Source organism: Ostrinia nubilalis, chromosome 13, assembly GCF_963855985.1.
Source record: "Ostrinia nubilalis chromosome 13, ilOstNubi1.1, whole genome shotgun sequence".
NCBI lineage: Eukaryota > Metazoa > Arthropoda > Insecta > Lepidoptera > Crambidae > Ostrinia > Ostrinia nubilalis.
This window is the reverse complement of record NC_087100.1, coordinates 12914313-12925714: the sequence shown is the minus strand read 5'-3', so window position 1 is coordinate 12925714 and position 11402 is coordinate 12914313. Positions and strand designations below refer to the sequence as shown.

Sequence of the window (11402 nt, the reverse complement as noted above, 5' to 3'; positions counted from 1 at the left end):
ATATTCGAAAGATATCTCGCTGTGCGGCTTGTCTCTGTCTAATCTGTCATCGTTCGGTCTACATCCAAGTGATTGGATCTTTTTTCTCGTTCGTATCTGGTGTATTTATTTTTTTGTAGGTCAGCAGTACGTGGATCTGTAACAAAGAAATGATTGATTATTTTATGGGAGCATATTTGAACTTTGCGGTTCGACCTCTGTTTAAAAATGGTTTCGGATTGGTTTGAAATCAATTTGACAGTGTTTTGTTCTTAGATTAGAAACCGCAATTCTCTATGGATGAGAGTAAAAGCCTCAAAATGGGGTCAGTACTTTTACTTTAGTTGAAATTCGTAGATTGATATCATTTTGATAATATCGAAGGTTCATAATGAGTGAGTTTCCTTTTAATTAATCGATTGAGGTCGAAACTCGATCGGATCGCAGAAAAAACTTGATGGACACATCAGGGTTCGGTTGATAAGAACAATAATGAGAACTCGGGTATTGTAATAAAATGAATAAACTCGATGGCGCGATTTAATCGATTGTGTTACGTAGTAGCTTCTTGTAGTCGATATGAAAATTGTGCATAGTATAGTACAATAAGATTTTCATGTCGTTATAAATACTGTGTGATTATTTCCTGATGATTTATGTAAATACATTAGCTAGACCACTAATAGAAAAAATAAATACTAATAAATAAAAATAAAAATAAGTGTAGACATAGACACTGTTCATTTTGTTTATGTATTTGGATATGTAAATGACTGTAACCTGTATGTGTACTTACTGAATAAAATAAAAATAAATAAAATAAAATGTCATTTAAAAATGTAGAGGAAATCCAAAAGTTCGGTCCGTTCCGTCAGTATTTTCAGTAATTTGATTGTACTTTATTTTTTTAAGTTTTTCTTTTACGCCTGAATACATTTTAATAAATATATCGATAAAAAGTTACATCGAGTTTATATCCCCACATCACTAATCCGGATAGATTGTAATGACGCAAGTATCGAGTTCTCGATTGTATCGATGCGGCCAGGTGGATTGCGTTGTTTTGGTAATCGATCGTAAGCATTTTTTTAATCGAGATCGTATCAGCTGTTTTGAAATAAAACAACTACTTATGTCTACTGTATTGTAATGCCGTATCATGATCTATGTATTAGACTAAGAGCTAGTGAACGCCAGACCTACGTTATTTTATAAAGGCTGAAAGTTTATCAGCGCATGCTCCCAACATAGCTAAGAACCATGGCCAAACATGAAGTTTGGGTCATGGTGGCTTCGGCAGACAGACGGTACTAAAGGTGAGTAAAATACCAACTTAATTACGTCAAAGTATAAAGGCTGATTTTTTTCTATTTCCTTCAAAATGCTATTAGAAATGACGTCATTAATTGACAGACACCTACCATGGTGGCAGCCCTTAGCCAGACACCTTAAAGTTCATGAAAATGTAGTCCTACTTACGTCATACTATAAAAGCTGATATTTACATAAAATATTTGAACTATCATTTGATGAAGTTTCCTCTTCAGCCAGACACTTCTGATGGTTCCTTCGCCTTGCCAGACAGCTTTTAGGGTGGCTGAAAGTGCGAACGCGAGGCACTATAAATATTGTTTTTTGTACTTTTTCTTAAGTTACTCAAGTATTTGAGTCTGTAAATCATCATCTCATGTTGATGAGCTGATGATGGAAGGTAAGTACAACTCCTTAAGGCTTAGGAGTTGGAGGACAATTCTTTAACCAGTATATATAAGTATAGTTTCTAAAGTTTTTTGGGTGTTTGCATCAGCTAGTCATCATCCCATGTTGGTGGAAGGTACAACTCCTTAACGCTTAGGAGTTGTAGGATAATTCACATCATGCTCCCCGGCGGAACTACTTTGATTTAACTAGTGTAAGTTTCTAAAATAAATCTTTGAAATGTCTTTAAAATTCTAGTCCTATTTAAAAAAAAATATGTCAAAGGTAAATACGGCGAAATTTTGTTATTGAAAGTGGTTGCGCTGCAGAGTATCCTTCCAGCGAAACCATCACGATTACTATGCATAGTATAATCAAATTTATAGTATCAAGTAATACTAGAACAATTCTATATTGAATTAGGACCCCCAAATCCTCACTAGAATTTATATATGTTACGGTCAAAGTGATAAATGTGAAAATTATGAATAATCGCCGGTTATTATGAATAATTACCGCATGATTTGGTAAATGTGATTAATATGAGGTCATTTATGTGTGTATAAAACTAAATAGGCGGCTTAGGGGTGGCCCAAGGGCCACCCCCGCCGCACCTTAACCTATTTTTCACTTTAAATCAAAAAATTATGATATAGGCATCATGGAAAAGTAATATTATGCAAGAAACATTCCAAACTCATTATGCCAAATTATATTAATATATGATATCAAAACGTTCAAAAGTTTGGCTGTACACGAGCACGTACACAAGATGTTGTTCTCTTTTATGAAATTTGTTGGTACTAAGCTTGAATTATTAAATAATCACTGTTAAATGTGATTAATTTATCACTTTTACCGCGACTGTCGGTAATTATTCATAATAACCGGTTATTATTAATAATTTTCAATTTATCACATTAACCGTAACATATACACGGAAAATGTGGTGCCACAAATTTTATCTTCAAAATAGTTGCTAAACGCCTAGAGTAAAGTTCTTAGCAACATTAGCATTAACATAGGTAATGATAATGTTGCTAAGAACTTTACTCTAGGCAACTTTCAGAGGTAATCACTTTAAAATTAGGGATTACCTAAGCCTTAAGGAGTTGTACTTACCTTCCATCATCAGCTCATCAACATGAAATGATGATTTACAGACTCAAATACTTGAGTAACTTAAGAAAAAGTACAAAAAACAATATTTATAGTGCCTCGCGTTCGTACTTTCAGCCACCCTAAAAGCTGTCTGGCAAGGCGAAGGAACCATCAGAAGTGTCTGGCTGATGAGGAAACTTCATCAAATGATAGTTCAAATATTTTATGTAAATATCAGCTTTTATAGTATGACGTAAGTAGGACTACATTTTCATGAACTTTAAGGTGTCTGGCTAAGGGCTGCCACCATGGTAGGTGTATGTCAATTAATGACGTCATTTCTAATAACATTTTGAAGGAAATATAAAAAAATCAGCCTTTATACTTTGACGTAATTAAGTTGGTATTTTACTCACCTTTAGTACCGTCTGTCTGCCAAAGCCACCATGACCCAAACTTCATGTTTGGCCATGGTTCTTAGCTATGTTGGGAGCATGCGCTGAGAAACTTTCAGCCTTTATAAAATAACGTAGGTCTGGCGTTCACTAGCTCTTAGTCTATATATTAGATTTGCTTTTGGCATAATGAGTACATTTGCGAAATTTAAATAAATACAAAGCACAAAACTTGTCTTGCTCTATTGCTTTTAGAGCTGCCTTATTATTTCTATTTGTATCAATATAACATTACTAGCTTTCCGCCCGCGGTTTCGCCCGCGTGGAATTTTGTCTGTCACAGAAAAACTTTATCGCGCGCGTTCCTGTTTCAAAAACCGGGATAAAAACTATCCTATGTCCTTTCCCGGGACTCAAACTATTTCTATGCCAAATTTTATCAAAATAGGTTTAGTGGTTTAGGCGTGACAGCAAGACAGACAGACAGCCAGACAGACAGACAGCCAGACAGACAGTTACTTTCGCATTTATAATATTAAGTATTATACAGGGTGTTAGGTAAATGGGTATATGAGCCGACACTAGCCCATGTTAACATGGTCATATAAGTGGTATGGTGAAGTCAGAAAATTGAATTCTCCATTTTAATTATTTTAATTTTCATACAAATCGGATTTTATAAAATTTATTTTGTATGAAAATTAAAAAAAATAAAATGATGATATCAAATTTCTGACTTCACCATACCATTTATATGACCATGTTAACATGGGCTAGTGTCGGCTCATAAACCCATTTACCTAACACCCTGTATAGAAAGTATATGTATATATTATTTATTTATGATTATAATATTTCAGTTTAGCATAATGAGTTTTTTCTCTCTTTAAAGAAAGATGGAAATGGAAAGCCATGGTGTCTGTGAGACGTACTGCACTTTAAGCACCCGTAAAAATAGCACCTGCACGAATAGCACCTGATCTATTCCACTTAGAGCACCCATTGACATTTTGGGCGGGTGCTCTTTGGTGAATAAGTCGATTTTTTTTCACAACGAGTTAGCTGTTGGCCTGTATCGTGAGATTCGTTCGTTCGTTCGTTTCAGCCAAATGACGTCCACTGCTGGACAAAGGCCTCCCCCAAGGTTTTCCACAATGAACGGTCCTGCGCTGCCCGCATCCAGGCTCTTCCCGCGACCTTTACCAGATCTTCGGTCCACCTATCGTGAGATTACCTGATGGTAAGTGATGATCAGGCCGTTTCTACATACCGTCATGACTAGTTTAATAAATAATCTTTTTAATAAATAATAACTAGTTAACTAATTTATTACATTAGCTCGTCTTCATTAACACCGAACGTAGACGGACGACTAATCAGCACGAAATGCTAATGAATGGGCCCATTGCATGACAATTTCTACACTACCCGCGAAATGTGTTACTCAACCATGTCAGGGTGTAGGGAAAACAGCTAGCTCATTCAAATGCAATGAGGGTTTTTGCGAATGAAAAATCCGCCAGATGGCAATACGTAGACGCGAGGTCCAAATGCTGCATGATTGGTTATTTTTGACATGACATTGACAGATATGTCAAAATCCACCAATCACGCAGCAGTCAGACCCCACATCCACGTCCCGCCATCTAGCGGATCTTTCATTCGCGCAAACCCTCATTGGCAGGTTTATCTTCTTCTTCTTTTCGTGTCGACAACAAACCTACACAGTGTCAGCCCAAAACTCCGCCACAAGAGTGGCGTTGTCAGTAACACTCATCAAATCCTCCTGAGTGCAGTTGCTTGGGCACTCAGGGCACGACATCACAGGCAGGTTTATTAAAGCCATAAATGGAAAAAAAATCTACGACTACATAAATGTCGATATTCTCATTTGTATAACTTTTTAAACGTCACAATCACACAACGATTTGAAAGATAATCGATCCAATACATTTTTGTTGTCTGCCAATTTAAAGCATTTTTTTTTTACTTTAGACTGATCGCCAAAAAAATTCTTCAAGTTTTACACTAATATTATAAAGAGGAAAAATTTTACTGTTTGTTTGTTTGTAATAGTTGCTCCGAAACTACTGAACCGATTTGAAAACTCCTTTCAACATTTTTTCCCATAAACATAGGCGGTACGGAGTTCGCCGGGTTAACTAGTAGTGGCATTATAAAGGTAAGTAGAAAAGGTAAAAAAAGGTTTTATTTTCACAGGTTAACTTTTGATAGGCTGATACCTTTGTGCTGTGGCCACGATTAATGTGCTCGCCGGGAATCGAACACAATACCTTTTGTATCGGCGATCAGTTTGATGGATGACCGAGTTATAAATAACTTAATTTGCTTGAGCGCTTGTTGTAACAAGTTTTTTGAAAAAAGTTCTGATGTTCTGACTATATTGGAACAAAAACAGTATTGTACAGCCAGGATTTAAAAAAATAAACGCGCGAAAGCTGTAGAAAAATTATAAGTAAAAGTTACGTATAGTTTAAAAAAAAGAGCAAAATAGAGAAATTCGATATTGGCATTGGAGCATAAAGACTATGAGGAATCAATGACAATTTATTTAATTTATTAAGAACCTAATTTAATTTTAATAACTAACTCTACAAAAAATTCGTGCTCAGTTTGCAGTGCTTGTATTGGGGGAGGCCTATGTCCAATGTCCATGTTAAAATGAAGAACCCACTAAAAAATGCTGTGAAAATCTAATTTTTAAAATTTTAAGTAATTGAATTTGACTAATTGACTCATGTTACGCATAGTATATCCTTTTTAATAATACCTGTGTAGACCTCGCTCTTTCTAATAAAGCATTTACAAGCCTTACTTATTAATTTAGGTATTTACTTATACAATAGGTACATGTTTACGTTGGTTAGTGTTGTGGTACTTTAAATCTATCTTCCAAGTATTTCCACAATGTCAGTAATGAGGTTTATGCGAAAGTATTGTTACACTTGGCACAGCTAGCCTGCGGCGGTGTTCGCGGATTGTTGTGCACTGCGCGTACGCAAGTCAGAAGCGGGGTACAGGTTCGATATAAATCAAACGTCAATACGAACAACTGTCAATGTCAACTATGTATGAGATGGCGCTGTGTGAGATTGTCCAAAGAAAAAAAAAAGTATAATAGAAGTTAGACGCACCACTGAGGAAAATTAATTAGAAATGAAAAAACAAAGTGCAAGATATGGTTTTCTAAAACGTACAGTGTAGAATGCTTCTGAGTTTTTCAGGAAAAATCATAAGTTTACATAGTTTCTTATTTTATTATTGAATTTTTTTGTTGTATCTAGTCTATGAAATAACAAGCCATTTTTTGGCTGCAACAACTGAACAATGAACCAGAAAATTATATTGAGAAGTGAAAGTAATGAATGATACACAAAAGTACATTTACTGCTTATGCATTTCCCTAAGATAGAGCCTTAGGAGGTGAAATAAGAGATGAAAATGCTCAGATATCTCAAGAAAATTAATACTAAGCCTTCTGCAAAACCGCGAAGTTAGTGTGCGATGTGACACGAATGGGCGGGCGGCTGACTGAAGCGGACGGTTGACTGAGGTTGGGCGGCTAACAGAGGGCGGGCGGCTGACTGACGGCGAGAAAACCGAACAGCAAAATTTGCCCTCACTAGGAATGGAACCCGAGGCATCTGGGTCCATAGACAGATGGTCCTACCTTTCCTTCGTTCGTTCGTTTCAGCCAAACGTAGTCCACTGTTGGACAAAGGTCTCGACCAAGGATTTTCACAACGCATCTACGTTCTTCCCGCGACCTTCACCAGATCGTCGGTCTACCTAGGGACAGAATCAGAATCAGAATCAGAATCAGAATTTTATTTGCGGGACCTGCAGACATTACGTCTTCCGGCCCGTGGTTGCTATTTGACCACTCGTGTGGTCCTACATTTATTTGCAAGTGATTTTAAACCCACTCTTGTCTCTCGCCACTTGGCCCACACACAAGGCATATTTTAGAACGACCTATTGTTTTTGAATGGCCAACGTGTTTCGGTCACTGACGTTGCCAATATGTACCGCAGTGGAATATGAAAATACATTGACAGTACTCAGTTAAGTATCAATCCACATAATTGGTAAGTATTTGCTGACAGACATACATTCTGATTTACGGTTTGCAGTATTAAGATGGTTTTACCCGCTTGCGCCAGAAGGGGGGTTATGTTTTTAAATCTTTAAATAACACTGCTCTAGCCATACGTCTGGCACTAATTTTTTCGAATTATTGTATTGTTCAATATCATCAGTCGACTTCTTTTTGAACAAGTCGTCTATGCGGCGATGGTGTCGAATATTAATGTAGAGACTCTAAGTAGGTACACAAATCCGTTTCAAATTTTACAGAGGCAGGTATGCGTTTAAGCGAAATTATCGTGTTTATTTGTTCGTATATTTTATAAAATAATGTGCTTTTATGTATTGGTCAGAGCTAGTACATTACGGCAGTCGTACAAAGATTGAAACCAAGCACTCTTTTGGTGATTTGATTTCGATAAACTTAACGAAACAATGTGGAGAGTTCAGAAACAAACTATTCAGTTCTTCTTACTTCGGTTGACTTTTATCATTACTTATTTATATAACCGAAGTCTATTGAGTAGACTATAGTCTAAGTCAGTGGTTCCCAAAGTTGTGTGCGCTACGACTCATCTAATACAAGTTCCCAAACTCGGGACCCACCTATAGGAAATTTCGCCCGCTGCCCAGCGGTTGGATCGGTAGGATGGTGTGTTGTTCTACTTTACAGGAGGGCCCACTCAATGTTCGACCCACCACTGGGTCTCGACCCATAGTTTGGGAAACCCTAGCCTAAGTAATACTTAGACTATTAGTATAGTCAAAAGACTTCGGTAAAAGTATAGCGTCCGCAATGTAACGTAGATCGCAAGTTTGCAATACCGCTTCTGCAACCGTTCCCGCCATTCGATACTGGCAAATTCTGCTTACCATAGACTCGAGTTTAAATTTATTACGCACCGGGATTAAACCAAATACGGGGGTATTTGAATACAGTGAGAATTGCCTAAGGGCGGGTGCAGACTTGCTGGATAGACCGTAATATTGTCCTGCTTTTACTGACCAGACCATTAACGTTTTTTTCTTTTAACGTGTTTTTCTCAAAGTCTGATCTAGTGACAGACCCAGAGGTCCCCCGGGTTTGATTTTTCTGTTCGGTTAGTTTATTGGGCTAGTTTCCCCCATCATACCTAAGTTTGTTTGTGTAACAACAATGTTAACAGCATTGTTACGAAATACGGAATCATATTTTACAAATGTATCACCAACTTAAAATCGGTGACGGAACATCTGTGTCATTTTATCGACCTGTCATTTTATTGACAATTCTTTTTTTCGATGAGGCGTGAATAATGCTTTGCTGGGGATGGGTCGGCAGTGTGTCCTCGGCCTAGAACTTCAGACCGACAGGAACGGCAATTAATTCAATGTATGGTTCTCACGATTCTCGCGATGGTGGTTTGTATGGGAAAGCGTAGGAATTTGGACAATCTTACGAGCTTTCTTTGAGTTATTAGAGAGAAAGAAAGAATAAATTTATTTAGTACAAAAGACCCAAGAAAAGATGTTAGAGATTTCTTTAAAATGATGACTAAAAGTTTGATGAAGTTACTTACAAATTACATAACACACAACACAATCTGCTGGAAATAAAGAAGCGTATGATGAAATTATGTCATAATTGTCTAATTCTAATAAATATTTGATGCTTTTCTTTTGTTCTATCATTTTTTTCTGTTTTTACCCGACTGCGCCATAAGGAGAGTTATGTTCTTATAGAAGAACAAACGAAGATAAAGGGTTATGTTCCCACCACGTCGGGATAGAGCCTTCATTTCAAACAACTATCCATCAAAGTTTCACCTACCGAACGCCGACAAAAAACTAATAACACGACAAAGAACTAATGGTTAATTGCGCTATGTTTTGGAGCATATCCATGGGACCGGTAGGGAACCAATCAAAAAGCCATCAAACAAAAATTAGGTTTGACGCCTCGCGTCAGCGCGGGCGCCTGGCTAAAAGGGAGGGGATCCAGTGGGGAGATATAATATTTCAAGATAAATTACCTATAATATCTTCTTCTTGTCGTGTCGACAAAAAACCTTCATAGTGTCAACCCAAAACTCCGCTACAAGAGTGGCGTTATCAACCTGCAGGTCTTCAGCGTTGTCAGTGTCTTCTTGCATTATACATAATATGTCAGTATATGACTGTAAGAGACGGATTTCTTGTTCTCATTCGTAGCATACGAATACCCGCAAAAATTTCTTTGTAAGAGTTACAGACATAAATAATCTTTCATCCCTCAAACATCAGCATTTATACTCGTGAGTCTTATTTCTTTTACACATGACGTTTTATTCTGTTCCCACTGTCTCTTATGCAGTTTTGAAACGTCATAATTTGTGTAATAATTACATAAACATAACCTTTTCTTCTGTAAATTTTTTTTTCTACTTACCTACTATTCGTTATATAGCGCTTCATGCAACTACTGTAGCATCGCACCAAATGTACGCTTGCCCTAAACCATAGGCCGAACTGTCGTAAATTTGTTTGGGCTAATCCAATATGTTATCAGACAGTGGATTATCATAATTATAATGGACTCCGGGTCGCTGACATTGGACAACTCAATTTATTTAGATTAGATATGCCATAGGTTACTGGAATGGACAAGGGTAATAGGCTTCTGCCATGACAGAAGATAGTTTCATAAAAAGTAATGAAGATGTAGTGGAGATTTTATGATAGCGGCGTGGGAGGTTTTTGTCTATTTAGAATGTTAATAAGTTATAAAAATAATGGATTCACCAATGGATTTCAGATTGACTGGTGCGTAGCAGCCTGCATCCAGCTACTTCCTGCAGCCTGTAATAGGTCATCTGCCTTGTGATAACTACAGTCTTTAATAAATAATTATTTTCTGAATCCGAAAATTTGTATTGATACCTACAGACTTACCTTAAAAACTACTTAAAAACTTACTAACCCTTAAAACACTGAGGCTGCGTTGCACCACCATATTACCGTTAAATCGTGACAACAATGATAACCGGCGTTTTTTGTATGGAGTTTGATAGATTTTTGACGTTTGTCAAAGTTAAAGTTTGATGGTGCAACTCAGCCTTAAAAATGTTGAAAACTTGGACTGTTATTTGCATAAACTCCTAACCCTTACTTTTCTTCGAATAGCTTAAAAATTGACGTGTGAAAGAGTCAAATTTGAAAGTCATCCAGACCTCCCCCAATTCCTTCCCGTTAGATAGCGTGAGGGAATGATAATTCACTGAGAACTATAAAAAGATGAAATAGAATCGAGCTTTCAAAGAGCACATCAGCCTAAACATTTTGTGGCAAAACAGCCCTTAACACGTCGTGATAAGATACTACAGTGTTAAGTTTGATGTGCTCTACACCGACGGTGGCTGCTACAAATTGCTTACAAATTACGATAATCCGATTAGGATCAAAGGCGCCGCGATGGGCGGCCATCTTGGATGTGGGTCAGTCAGTTTAATAGGTCAGTGGGATTCGGAATTAGCCTGTCAGGGATACAAATAATATTGACTCTAATTTTGACTGTAATTGTTTGCGTGTTATGAAGCTGGGAGTTTTGGGTAGACCTCACACGCTGCATGCATTTGATTTTCTTTTAAATTTGATGTGATGAGTTTTATTTTGATTCTTGCCTAATAGAAGATTCAAAAGGGCTTGACACATCTACCTACTTGTATCTTTGAAATCCAAATAAATTAGTTTTGCAAGGCTCTCCAAATTTTTCAGTAGTTATAGTCTAAGCATTTTAAACAATTTTTGGATATTTTTAGCAATTTGAATATAAAAATCATGATTTGAGTGAAAATAAGGTTCGTGTACAGGACTTTATCTGTATACCTAGGGATATTTCTAATCTCTCATGCATTTCTAGAGATTGTTCAAAACACATTGTCCTAAAGTTGTTGAACGCAGTTCAAGTAGGTTTATTGGACAATACTTCCACACGTTCGAAGTCACAGACACACCACAAACATAACCAATAACAATACCTAAATCCACTTATTGTGCAAATGTGTAAACTAGTAACCACACCTTCATTGTTAAGTCGTAATGAACGGACCCAGCGCCTGCGCAACAGGGCAAAAGGTTCTTACCCGCAACCCTATTATCAACCGT

The 11402-nt window shown here is 37.0% G+C and overlaps 1 long non-coding RNA gene across 1 annotated transcript in view; it reads right to left on the bottom strand.

Moving 5' to 3' along the window:
- Positions 1 to 14: 14 nt before the first annotated feature.
- The window catches only part of LOC135077744 (uncharacterized), a 144515-nt gene continuing 133127 nt past the window's right edge, over positions 15 to 11402 (bottom strand). Inside the window, exon 3 of the long non-coding RNA XR_010258497.1 lies at positions 15 to 136. This is a non-coding gene — a long non-coding RNA (uncharacterized LOC135077744). The remainder of the gene's footprint in view (positions 137 to 11402) is intronic.